Genomic DNA, 12,506 nt, shown 5'->3' with positions numbered 1-12,506 from the left:
TTTCTTCCATGCCAGACTCTTCGCCACATATTATCTTTAATCTTCAGAACAATGCTCTAAAAGCAGCTATTGAGTTTCGTTTTACAGAAGAAGCCTAAGGACTCGGCCAAGATCACAGAGCTGGACCAAAATGACAAAAATGTGAATCCAAGTGACTCTGGCTCCAATCTTACCTGCTTTCCATGACACACACCATGATTTCTGCCTGCCGGATATCCTAAATCAAGGATCATGTGTCCTACCCTAGGAATAAAATATCCATTGATCCATCTTAAGTTCATAGCTCGTACCTGGCAGGTGTGCCTGAGGTACATATCAAGCATCCTTAAGGAGTTGATTAAGATCAGCTACATAATCTGGAAAGATCAGTGGTGAATAAGTTTTTCTGGTTTAAAAAAAAAGCACTGATGGTTAAGATATTATATTGTAAGACCTCTTCCAGGCCTGATTTCTCTAAATACTGATTAGGTTGGTTGGTAGGATAATGCTGTTGTTGCTGCAGGGGTAGGGGCTGGGGGGTGGTGGTGGAAGGGGAGCTGGTGTTGTTCAGAGGCCAAAGGCACAGAAATTGACATATAAGCTCAGATTTGCCAAGCCCTCACCACTGTGCCTGGGCTTTCTTTGTGGCTCAGCTGGTAAAGAATCCACCTGGAATGTGGGAGACTTGGCTTCAATCCCTGGATTGGGGAGATCCCCTGGAGAAAGGAATGGCTACCGTCTCCAGCATTCTGGCCTGGAGAATTCCATGGACTGTATAGTCCATGGGGTCGCAAAGAGTCAGACACGACTGAGTGACTTTTACCACTGTGCCTAGGGGGAATATGGACCACCTAGCGTGAGTAGATTATTAGTATTATTGGTAATAATAATAATTAACATTTTTTGAAGACTATGTGTTTGTACTGTATAATGAATGCATTATCTATCTTTAGTCCTCTGCACAAACCTAGGAGGTTCCACTTTATAAATGAGAAACAGACTCACAGAAGTTCACCAACTACATCACACAGACAACCAATGAACTCCTTGAAGGTTCAAATCCACACCTTTGTGTCTCCAAAGCCGGAATCTAAGGGATCATGTGGTGTTAACAGTAGATGAGCAGTTCCAGGTACACCTATGAAGAATTACTTTAAAGTCATTACCTGTTTATTCAGCAACTACTTACCACTGCTTATTTTAGGATGGGCAATAGGCTCCTAAACAAAAGAGGCATGGCCTCTGCCATCATGGTGGAGGAGGAAAAAAAATCAAATAATTACACAAATGAGCATCTAAGAACAAACTATGCAATGTGCTATGATGGAAAGGCATAGAAAGATGGATGAGTACATCACAAGGGGACCTAACCTAATTTAGCAGATCAGGAAAAACTTTTTGGAAGCAATGGTGACTGAGTAAATACCAGAAGGATGAGTGTAGTTAACTGGGAGGAAGGGAAGGGACCTGGGAGAAGAAAATTCCTGGCAGGATGAAGGGCATGTGCAAAGGCCTGAAACAGAAGGAAAGAACTTGTAGTCTGTGGTCACTAGATGCTGCTGGCCTGGGGGATAAATTTAGTTTGTAGATGTTTGTTTTGGCTCACAGACTCTTCTGGAAAATTTTGAGCCTTCAAGAGGAAATGTTGCATAAATATTCTGACTTCAAGCTCCTTTCAGAAAAGCAGAAGGTCTGACAATCCTTGGCCCTCAGGGCTTCATGGCACCAGCGACAAGCACTAAGTGTGTGACCAGTTTAGGTGGGGTGCACACTTTCCATTTCACCCGTCTCTTCTACTCATTCTTGTCTCCCCAATGCTGAGGCAAGCTTCAGTTACCATCTGTCATCGTGTTTGCACTGTTGCAGTTCTTATACTGGAGAATTCTTTCTTTGTATCCCTGTCTCAATAATAAATGAAAGTTAGACCAAAAGAACCATGTGCTTTCCCTCAAACTCAGCATGTACCGTATTTCTTGGTAAATGCGGGCACTTAAGTCCCTCTCCCACTCCTATTTTGGTGGAAACAGAATAAAGGCTAGTAGTATGTGCCACGTTAATGGCCTAAAATATGTCGACTTTCTCGTCGACTGCAAATGCTTAGTAAGACATGCCTTAGCCACTGTGAACTCCCCACCATAATAGGCATGGAGAGCTGAATATAAATTGATTTTTAGTCACAGATATAAAAAATGCTGGTCTACATTTCTAAATGTAGGACAGTACCTGTTTTTAATTGCTACTCAATTTATTAAGCATGATAGATCATAAGATAGCCCTTGTCCCAGAAATATATGTTACTTATTCCTTCCTTGGTCAGATAAATTCAACTTGGCATCTCCTTAGCAAGACAGCACAAATTAATTCTGAACTTTTCTTAAACATTTATAAACATGTCAAGTAATGCAGACATCTCTGGTATGGTTTAAGAATCCTGGGCTATGATACAAGAAACCACTTTACTTTATACAATTAACACATTCCCACAGCCAGAGTGTAAATCATGCCACACATTCAGAACACTAGAGAAACTCACTGAGGGAACTTGTGATGAATCATTTTGTAAAGCAGAGAATTTGAATGTAATACCCAACATCCCTCATTAATAATTTTTTGCAAGAGCAAGGGGTTTAATAAAGTACATATGCATCATACATGTGATACGAAGCCTCAATGTCAATTTCCTTATTTGTAATTAAAATTAGTTGATTTTGGTGTTTGCCTTGACTTCCATTCTTTTCTTCCTTCCCCATGTTGTTAGTGTGACTAAGCCCTGTTACAAACCAAATCTTCAGCTCAGACTCAACCAGCAGAGGGTACTGTTTGAGCATTTAAGTGGACTTCCCATCTTTGTCTTCCCCATCCAAAGAAACAATTTCTGAATACTAGTCAGGGACAATATTCAATAGGCAAGTTCTGGCACGATAATAGACAGCAACGATCATGTTTCAGCATCGTTTTGCAGGAAATTCCCTTTGTTCTCTGCTGCTCACAAAGCACATATGCAAAATGGACCTGTAGTTCCTGGTGGTAAATGTCTATGAAAGGTAGACGAAGAAGGGTCATGGTTATAGAGTAGAATCTGCTTCTAAATTTACCAGGTACTTCTATCCCTTTTAGGTTTAGGGTTCTGAATCAAGATATCAGCCCCACGTGTTCTCAGCTTACTGGTGAATGGTAATGCATAATTCCTGCAGTAGCAAACGACATAATAAAATAATCAGGCAGCCTGTGCACATTGTAAATCAATGAGCACAGATGTCTCCAAATGGAGGGGATATTTGAAGATACTTTACATCTTGCTGGGTTTGGAACACTTGAGGGTGGGTTAGGGCCTGTTTATTAAAAAAGTGAGCATCTTCCCACTCTAAAATCAAGCTCAGCATTAAATATAATTAAAAATATTGTAGAAGACTTTATCCCTTAATATTTACATAACTTTGATCAATTTGTGTATAATAGTGGATCACACATTTCTTAGTAAAATTTCTATGTTTGTATTTTTACATTAATAATTTAAACATTTTTACTGAAACAAAAACCACACATGATAACAACAACAAAAAAGATAAAAACCCTGGCACTAAAAAGCAGTTGTTCTCTGTCTACTCTTTCTTATCTTCAGTCTCTTCTCAGATACAACTTTTAACTTTTATAATGGGTTCTTTTGGTTATTTGCCTCCATATCTTTAAGCAATATCCTTATACTGCTAAATCTTGGATTATTAGTTTTGGGTATTATGTATTGTCTTTCTGTGCTGATACATGAGAATGTAACATGATTAAGTCATTCAATACCTCCTTTACTCATATCTCAACTTTAGATCTTTATTGGTTACCTGTGCACTTCTAGTTACAATACTTATTCCTTTCGCAACTTTAAGTAAGACGCTTATTCTGTTAACAAGAGACAATTTATTTTGTGTCCCTGTCTTTTCAGTTCTTCTCTCCCACTTCTCCCTTCCAATCTGTACCTCTTATAATGTGTATCTCTACAATATCAAGACTATTAACATTGCCTCTCATCATCATTCTACCATCTTTGTCTATAGGTTGACTCTAAAATTGTAAACCAATAAGTAGTGCTTATATTGAGACTCAAGCTTGTTTATTACAGTATCACATAGTATATTATTATTATACTTCTGGCACACTTTTTAATTTTTCTGGAGTTTCTAATTGTATTTTTCTTTTTTTCTGTAGTATTTGCCTTCTTGTGTTTGCTTTTTTTGGGGGTGGGGGTCCATTCAGGGATTTTGTTAAGTTTCTCCAGAAACTACTTTTTTTGAAGCTCTTCATCTTGCTACCCTTAATCAGTACTTGTTATGTAGGCTGGGTAACGGGAATCATCTTGGTGTTATTTTTCTTTGTTTCATCATTTCTGGAATGTGAATCTTTTGCTTTCTTCATGGACTTCTTTTTGATGCAGTACATACTGATCAAAATTCCTAAGAAAGGATATGTGAGATGCAACTTTTTTGATTCTTTGAATATGTGAAAATCAGCACCTGCAAGTGGGCTCTAAGTTCATACTTGAGTAATAATTCAATTAGATACAGAAAATATGAAATTACGCAGACTGTTAAAGGCAGTGTTTCTTTTTCTTGGTCATCTGTATTGCTGATGTGAAGTTTTGTGCCTGCTTGATTCTGGTTCTTTGATGATCTGCTTTTTTTCTTTCAGGAAAAGTTATCAACAGAGGCTTTTTTTACAGTCACTGGTGGGCTATTCCAATCTGAAATGTTTAGTCTTTCTGCTATCCAAAATTCTATATTAATCCCTTCCATTTTTTCTCCCTTCCGTTTTTGCTACTTACTTTCCATAATTCCTGTTAATTGCCTATTAGTTCTCCTGATTCAATCCTTTTGCCTGTAAAATTTTTGTTTTCTGGGAGAATTTCTCAATTCTGTATTCTAAAATTTCTTTTTCCTTTGACAATCATATTCTTTAAATCAAGTTTCCTTCTTAATCTGTTTGTTCTTTTTTCACAGTATATTGTTCTTGTCTTATGGATGCAATGTATTCTTCAATCTTTCTAAGGATGTTAGTGTTTCTATAAAAATTTCTGTTCTTAACATTATCTCTTTTTATTTTGGAATCAGTATTTCCTGTTAGTTTGTTTTGGTCAGAATATCTCACATTAGGGATTTATTTAGATGTATGGGAGTCTTTGGTTTTCTGTTCACATTTCAGAGTAAGGCAAACACCATGCCTGGGTTTCTGATTTACATAGTAATGAAATCAGCTGTATCATAAATAGAATTTTAATCGATTTCCCCCATATTTCAGTCTTATGTGTCATTCCAACCCCTAGTGCATCTGAATTTTCAGAATTCTGAGCATCTCAATGGTTCTTCTGGGCAGCTTATCTCCATCTTTCTTACTAAACCACCTACTTCCCTTTTGTTTTACTCTAAGCTCACTTCTATATATATATATATATATATATATATATATATGCCTTTCATCTGTTAGCATATCTCCATCTACTTGTCATCTTCCAAAAATTTAAGTCTTCTGTCAGCTAAAGACCACTATTTATTCTTATCTCATGAGTTTATACCTACATGCATTCTTCACTGACATTTTAATGGGCTTCTGGACGGAAAAGAACATAAATACATGTGCACACTCTGTCATCTTTATCTGGAAGTCCATGCTAATTTTTGAATGTGTTATTTTATGGTCTGAAACTTCTAAATGCATATTCAGTATTCATTAATACCCCACGTCATTTGTAAAAATGTATTTTCAATGGACATCTTTAAGATATCTTTTGGCATGTGTCATTTCCCTGGCTATTTTCTTAATATATGAAGGTAGAATAACAAGTTGAACATTGATTTAATCTTTTGAGGTATCAATCATTTCAACTGATTATATTTGTTCTGTAAATCAACACTGTGGAACAGGTATTGCCACGATCCCATTTTATAGATGAATGGATTTGAGTGATAAGCTTAAGATCTGGTGAGTGCTGGCCTGGTACTGAGATCCAAACCTTTCATTTCTTTTCTATGAAGACATACTATGTCTCTTAGATACCACTTAGTAAAACCCAGTAAACACAACAGCATAAATAAATAATGTAATCGCTACAGAATAAATTCCTACACTCATAAAGGTTCATGTGTATGTTTTAGTTCTACTCTTGGTTGTACTTTTAAAATAATATTTAAAACTATTCCTGAATATTTGTTAAGGATGTTGCATTCCCAACTTCTCCTCCCAGTGAACTCCTGGATAATCTCCACTGATAAAATAAGTCACGTTGCATAAAGGAAAAGCTATTGTTTCAAAACGTCAGGGGCAGAGCTAAGGTAGAGTCAGACTCTTCTGATTGTCTTCAACTATTATATGCCTTACTAAATTTTAGGTCAGATAATCTGGCTCTTAACATTCAAAACTGTATTAATTATGAGATTTTATAACAAGGTTATGCAGTGTATGTTTGCCAATTGGGAAAGAAAGATAATTACGCTTGAATGTAGGTCACATTTAAGAAACTCTCTTAGGCCTAATGGGAACCATTTTCCTTAAAAATCAAGAATTAATGATATTGAAGAAGTGGTGACTCTCTCATCCTGTGACCCAGTTCTTCTGGTCCAAGATTTTTTTCTCTACGTCTTTTTGGTGGCTATTGTTAGGAAGAGGTTGTTGTGCGTGCATGCTCGGTTGTGTCTGACTCTTTTGGGATCCCATGGACTATAGCCTGCCAGGCTCCTCTGTCCATGGGATTCTCCAGGCAAGAGAATCCCGTGGGATTCTCTCTCGGCAACGGAGTAGGTTGCCGTTTCCTACTCCAGGGGATCTTCCTGACGCAGGGATCCAACCCAGATCACCTGGGTCTCCTGCATTGGCAGGTGGATTCTTTACCACTGAGTCATCAGGGAAGCCCTTCTTAGGAAGAGAAACTTGCATAATTGCCTATAGACAGTTTGGGCCAGCAGCGGTAGCTGCTGAACTGGGCCCTGTTAGTTGTAAGAAACTGGTGGATGAAGAATTATCAGTGAGGATGTTACAGAGACATTTTTAGGGTTGGTATCATAAGCAGATAATTCTCCTAACTCCCCCCAAAGTGTTTTATGTTGATTTGTATGAGAAGGAGTCTTAGTCTTTGCCCTTGAAAAATTATGGTATGTCTAAATTGTCAGTGTTTTTTGCTTTCTTTTTCTCCTGAGCTTTTTGAGTTTCAGCATTGTCAAATGGCAAATCTAATGAACATCATTTAAAATAGGAGTGAACTCTCCTCAAAACTAAGGACTTGATACAATTGTGTAGCATCTAAGGAGCATCTAGGCTCTGTTGTATCTAATTAACCATTTTAATTGAGGCATGAAAAAATGCTCCACTCACAGATTTCCCAACCACTGCCCTACCCCTCCCAAACTCACCCCTCACCATCAGGATAAAGGCTACAACAAAATAATGGACTGTTTAAAATTCATTGCATGGTCCAAAAAGAAACAGTTTTCTAAAGGTGTATCTGGGTTTCCTTGGAATGGTGCAAAAGCTTTGATTTCACCACTGTAATTTAAGTGGCTTAGTGTTTTAACTTATTTTGGGACTGGGACAAAATTGCTTTTTAAAAAAGAGATAGGAGATCTAAATTTTAATTTGTAATTTTAAATGGGCTAGGATTTACATCAGTGTGAAATGTGCTTATTTCCAGTTATTGTTTTCATCTTTTCCTTATCTTATTACTAATGGAATATTATAACCAGTAGCTGTTGAAATATTCTGAGGATGAATTTTATAGTTGTGTTTCTCTTTGTCTCTTTTCCATTTTTAAAGAATTAAGGTACTTTAACAAGCTGCTTTAAGGAATTAATAGTATCATAGAACATACTGTGTGTTAAAATCATCAGGCATTTTTCACTACAGGTGGGTATGAAGCCTTAGAAAGATATTTTACACATGAAGGATGATTGGGGCATTGGAAAGATGTGGTCCTGAAATAACTCCCCTGATTGGGTCCCACAGCCCTTCCTTCCAGCTGTTACTAGGCCCACAGGACGGATGTTTAGCTAGCTGGAATTCAGAAGTGAGAAAATAGGCCTCATTCTTCCCAGGTATGTTCAGATCCATTTGCTGTTAATTGCCACTTTGGAGTTCTTTTTTAATGATGCATTATACCAGTGTGAGACCATAAAGAGAGTTGGACCATAAAGGAGGCTGAGCACTGAAGAATCAGTTCAGTTCAGTGTCTCAGTCATGTCCGACTCTTTGCGACCCCGTGAATCGCAGCACGCCAGGCCTCCCTGTCCATCACCAACTCCCAGAGTTCACTCAGACTCACGTCCATCGAGTCAGTGATGCCATCCAGCCATCTCATCCTCTGTCGTCCCCTTCTCCTCCTGACCCCAATTCCTCCCAGCATCAGAGTCTTTTCCAATGAGTACTGAAGAATAGATGCTTTCAAATTGTGGTGTTGGAGAAGACTCTGAAGAGTCCCTTGGACAGCAAGGAGGTCAAACTAGTCAATCCTAAATGAAATCAACTCTGCATATTCATTGGAAGGACTGATGCTGAAGCTGAAGCTCCTGTACTTTGGCTACCTGGTGTGAAGAGCCAACTCATTGGAAGAGACCCTGATGTTGGGAAAGACTGAAGGCAGGAAGGCAAGGTGGGGACAGGGGATGACATGGTTGGATGGCATCACTGACTCGATGGAAATGAACTTGGGCAAACTCCAGGAGACAGATGGTGAGGGACAGGGAGGTGTGCTGTAGTCCATCAGGTCACAAAGAGTCAGACATAATTTAGCGACTGAATAAAAACAACATGAGTGGTGTACGAGTTTCTTAGGGTTTTGAGCCTTCTGTGAATACGAAACTCTGAGATCAGTTCTTACAAATAGGTGAGCTGTGGTACAGTAATCCAGCTGCTGCTTGTCTTTGGGGTGTAGTATGCTTAGCTAATCCTATCAACTATAATTCTAACTGGGTAGCTCTTGCAAAAGATGTAATCTTTAGGTGAAGGATATATGAAGAAAATACTCCAGCCATTCTTGACACTTCCCAGGTCACAAAGCAAGAATGTGATTTATTTTTCTAAATAAGATTTATAAGGTACCCAGATGGATCTTCACTTGAAGGGTGAGGTTGGAATCTAACCAGGATAGTAGAAACACTGCCTTTATCAAAAAGGGCATTGTTCAGGGTTGTAAGGCAGGATGAAGAAGTAATGAATGTCATGCTTTAAAGAGGTGTCTAATTGCTAGGAGATCATTCAGGTACAACCCAATAGCCCTGCCCCAGTGAAAAACATCTACTTCTGCTTTATTGACTACGATAAAGCCTTGACTATGTGATCATGTGGAAAATTCTTAAAGAGATGGAAATACCAGACCACATTACCTGCCTCCTGAGAAACCTGTATGCAGGTCAAGAAGCAATAGTTAGAACTGACATGGAACAACAGACTGGTTCCAAATAGGGAAAGGAGTACATCAAGGCTGTATATTGTCACCCTGCTTATATAACTTATATGCAGAGTGTAATTGTGTTAGTCACTCAGTTGTGTCTGACTCTTTGTGACCCCATGTACTGTAGCCCACCAGGCTCCTCTGTCCTTGGGATTTTCTAGGCAAGAATGCTAGAGTGGGTTGCCATTTCCTTCTCCAGGGGATCTTCCCAACCCAGGAATCGAACCCAGGTCTCCTGCATTGCAGGCAGATTCTTTACTCTCTGAGCCACCAGGGAAGCCAGAGTACATGATGAGAAATGCTGGGCTGGATGAAGCACAAGCTGGAATTGAGATTGCCGGGAGACATATCGATAACCTCAGATACGCAGATGACACCACCCTTATGGCAGAAAGTGAAGAAGAACTAAAAAGCCTCTTGATGAAAGTGAAAGAGGGGAGTGAAAAAGTTGGCTTAAAGCTCAACATTCAGAAAACTAAGATCATGGCATCCAGTCCCATCACTTCATGGCAAATTGATGGCAAAACAATGAAAACAGTGAGAGACTTTATTTTCTTGGGCTCCAAAATCACTGCAGATGGTAATGCAACCATGAAATAAAAAGATGCTTGCTCCTTGAAAGAAAAGCTATGACCAACATAGACAGCATATTAACAAGCAGAGACATTACTTTGCCAACAAACTGTCTAGTCAAAGCTATGGTTTTACCAGTAGTCATGTATGGAAGTGAGAGTTGGACTATAAAGAAAGCTCAGTGCCAAAGAATTGATGCATTTGAACTGTGGTGTTGGAGAAGACTCTTGACAGTCCCTTGGACTGCAAGGAGATCCAACCAGTCAATCCTAAAGGAAGTCAACCCTGAATATTCACTGGAAGGACTGATGCTGAAGCTGAAACTCCAATACTTTGGCCACCTGATGAAAAGAGCTGACTCATTGGAAGAGACCCTGATGCTGGGAAAGATTGAAGGTGGGATGAGAAGGGGAAGACAGAGGATGAGATGGTTGGATAGCGTTACCGAATCGATGGACATGAGTTTGAGCAAGATTTGGGAGTTAGCGATGGACAGGGAAGCCTGGCATGCTGCAGTCCGTGGGATCTCAAAGAGTGGGACACGTTTGAGCGACTGAACTGACCTGAGTGATCTCTGGGAAGACATTCTTAAATGCTGGAGAGGAGCAAGATTTATAAAGGGGAAGGATTATGTTTCTCTGTGTCTCTTTAAATTTTTTTTTTAAGTCCTGGGATGACTTGTTAGTGTGTGTACATGATGGAATAAATTCAAGTGTTTCTGGGACTCTAAGACTTTGTAAATAAGGAAATTTTAGGTAGATCTAAAGGAATATGAGGAAAATTGGATAAAGAATCTCACAGGGTAGAAGTAAGTTAAAGATTCTGCCTTTCCCTGTTTGAATAACATTCACTGGTTTGAAATTATAATTGTGGGAACTTGTGAGAAAACTTAAAACTCAAGAGCAAGATGTCTGTTTTAATATTCAACACAGCAAGTTGTGTCTATGAGGAGATGAGTAATTTTTGGATGATTTTTTTGTTTTAAAACACTGTATTTGGTAACCCTGTTATAAACTTTTGGGTATCTGCTGTACTCCATAAAATAGCTAAAACAGTTTGGATTTTTTTTTTTTTAATGGCCAGAGCCATTATATGCTGTAGCAGTTGGATCTGATCCATAATGCTTCATAGTCTAACAGCAATCTCTAGAGCCCAGAGCCCTGGGACTGATTCCAACCAAACAGTAGGTCAGCACTGGAAAAGAAAGAAGCTGTTGCCCAGATTGCCACAAATGGAAATGAGAGAAGAGAAATGCTTATCAGGGTAAATAAACTCAAAGCCTTATTATTAGGAAGGGAGCGGCTAGGGAGCAGAAGGAGAAATAGACACAGGGCTGACATTTACTGAGGACTCACTCCATGTCTCACTTATTGTTAAATGCTTTTATGTATTATAGTAGTTCACCTAGTCTTCACTAAATCCTAAAGGTTGTATTATGTTCATTATTACAGATAAGAAAGCTGAAGAGAGAGGTTACGACACTTGCCCCAGGTCACATAGCAAGCATATGGCAATGTTTGTTAACTCAGGTGACTGGCCCTGCCACAGGTAGGTATAATTTAGGTGGGTTGTCATTAGTGTTTGCTGTAGACCTGTAACAGTTTAGATCAATGTACAGTGGCCAAGGGTGATCAAATCATCCTGTTTTCTGAAGCTTCGAAAAGTCAAGGTAGAGAATTCATGGAACCTTGATAATCAGAATTATTGATACACCCTTGGCTTTATTCACTCATTCAACAAGTATTTATTGAGATCCAACTACATGCCAGGTACTGAGCTGAGTAATGGTCCCACAGTAGGAGATGCATTTCTTGTACTCAGGAAACAGTAGACAAGAGGTGAATACATTCACATTCATGAAGGGACTAGTTCAGTGAGTGAAAATGTCATGTTATCCTGATGTACCAGGTTGCCATGGGAATGAGATGCACAAGTGACCTGAATATTCTGGTTACCTACATAGACTTTACAGAAGTGGACCTGGCCTCACTGCATGGCACGTCCCCAGATGAGCATGTCCTCATCCATGGGTTGTTTCATCCATGGATTTGTTGCCGTAAAATTGTCCTCCTCATCCTTCTCTGTATATACCGCTCACCCTGTTGGTCCTTCAGTTTTTTTCCTAGTCTTTTCCTCTGGGGGACTTGCTTGATTCCACTGATAATAAAAGGAAAGTAGTAGAGCATGTCTGGAGAAGGCAATGGCACCCCACTCCAGTACTCTTGCCTGGAAAATCCCATGGATGGAGGAGCCTGGTGGGCTGCAGTCCATGGGGTCGCGAAGAGTCAGACACGACTGAGCGACTTCACTTTTACTTTTCACTTTCATGCATTGGAGAAGGAAATGGCAACCCACTCCAGTGTTCTTGCCTGGAGAATCCCAGGGACAGGGGAGCCTGGTGGGCTGCCGTCTATGGGGTCGCACAGAGTCAGACACGACTGAAGCAACTTAGCAACAGCAGCAGCAGCAGTAGAGCATTTCAGTAGGGTTGTACCATCTCCATTTGGGATAGGAGTAGTTTTTCAAGAAA

At 39.4% G+C, this 12,506-nt stretch overlaps 1 long non-coding RNA gene across 1 annotated transcript in view; it reads left to right on the top strand.

Annotated features, from left to right (window-relative positions):
- LOC133247224 (uncharacterized) overlaps window positions 1–12,506 on the top strand; it is a 174,503-nt gene that overhangs the window by 124,125 nt on the left and 37,872 nt on the right. The window contains exon 2 of the long non-coding RNA XR_009736326.1: window positions 11,428–11,524. This is a non-coding gene — a long non-coding RNA (uncharacterized LOC133247224). The remainder of the gene's footprint in view (window positions 1–11,427; window positions 11,525–12,506) is intronic.

This window comes from Bos javanicus, chromosome 5 (assembly GCF_032452875.1).
Source record: "Bos javanicus breed banteng chromosome 5, ARS-OSU_banteng_1.0, whole genome shotgun sequence".
Classification (NCBI taxonomy): Eukaryota; Metazoa; Chordata; class Mammalia; order Artiodactyla; family Bovidae; genus Bos; species Bos javanicus.
This window is presented reverse-complemented; position numbering and strand designations above follow the sequence as displayed.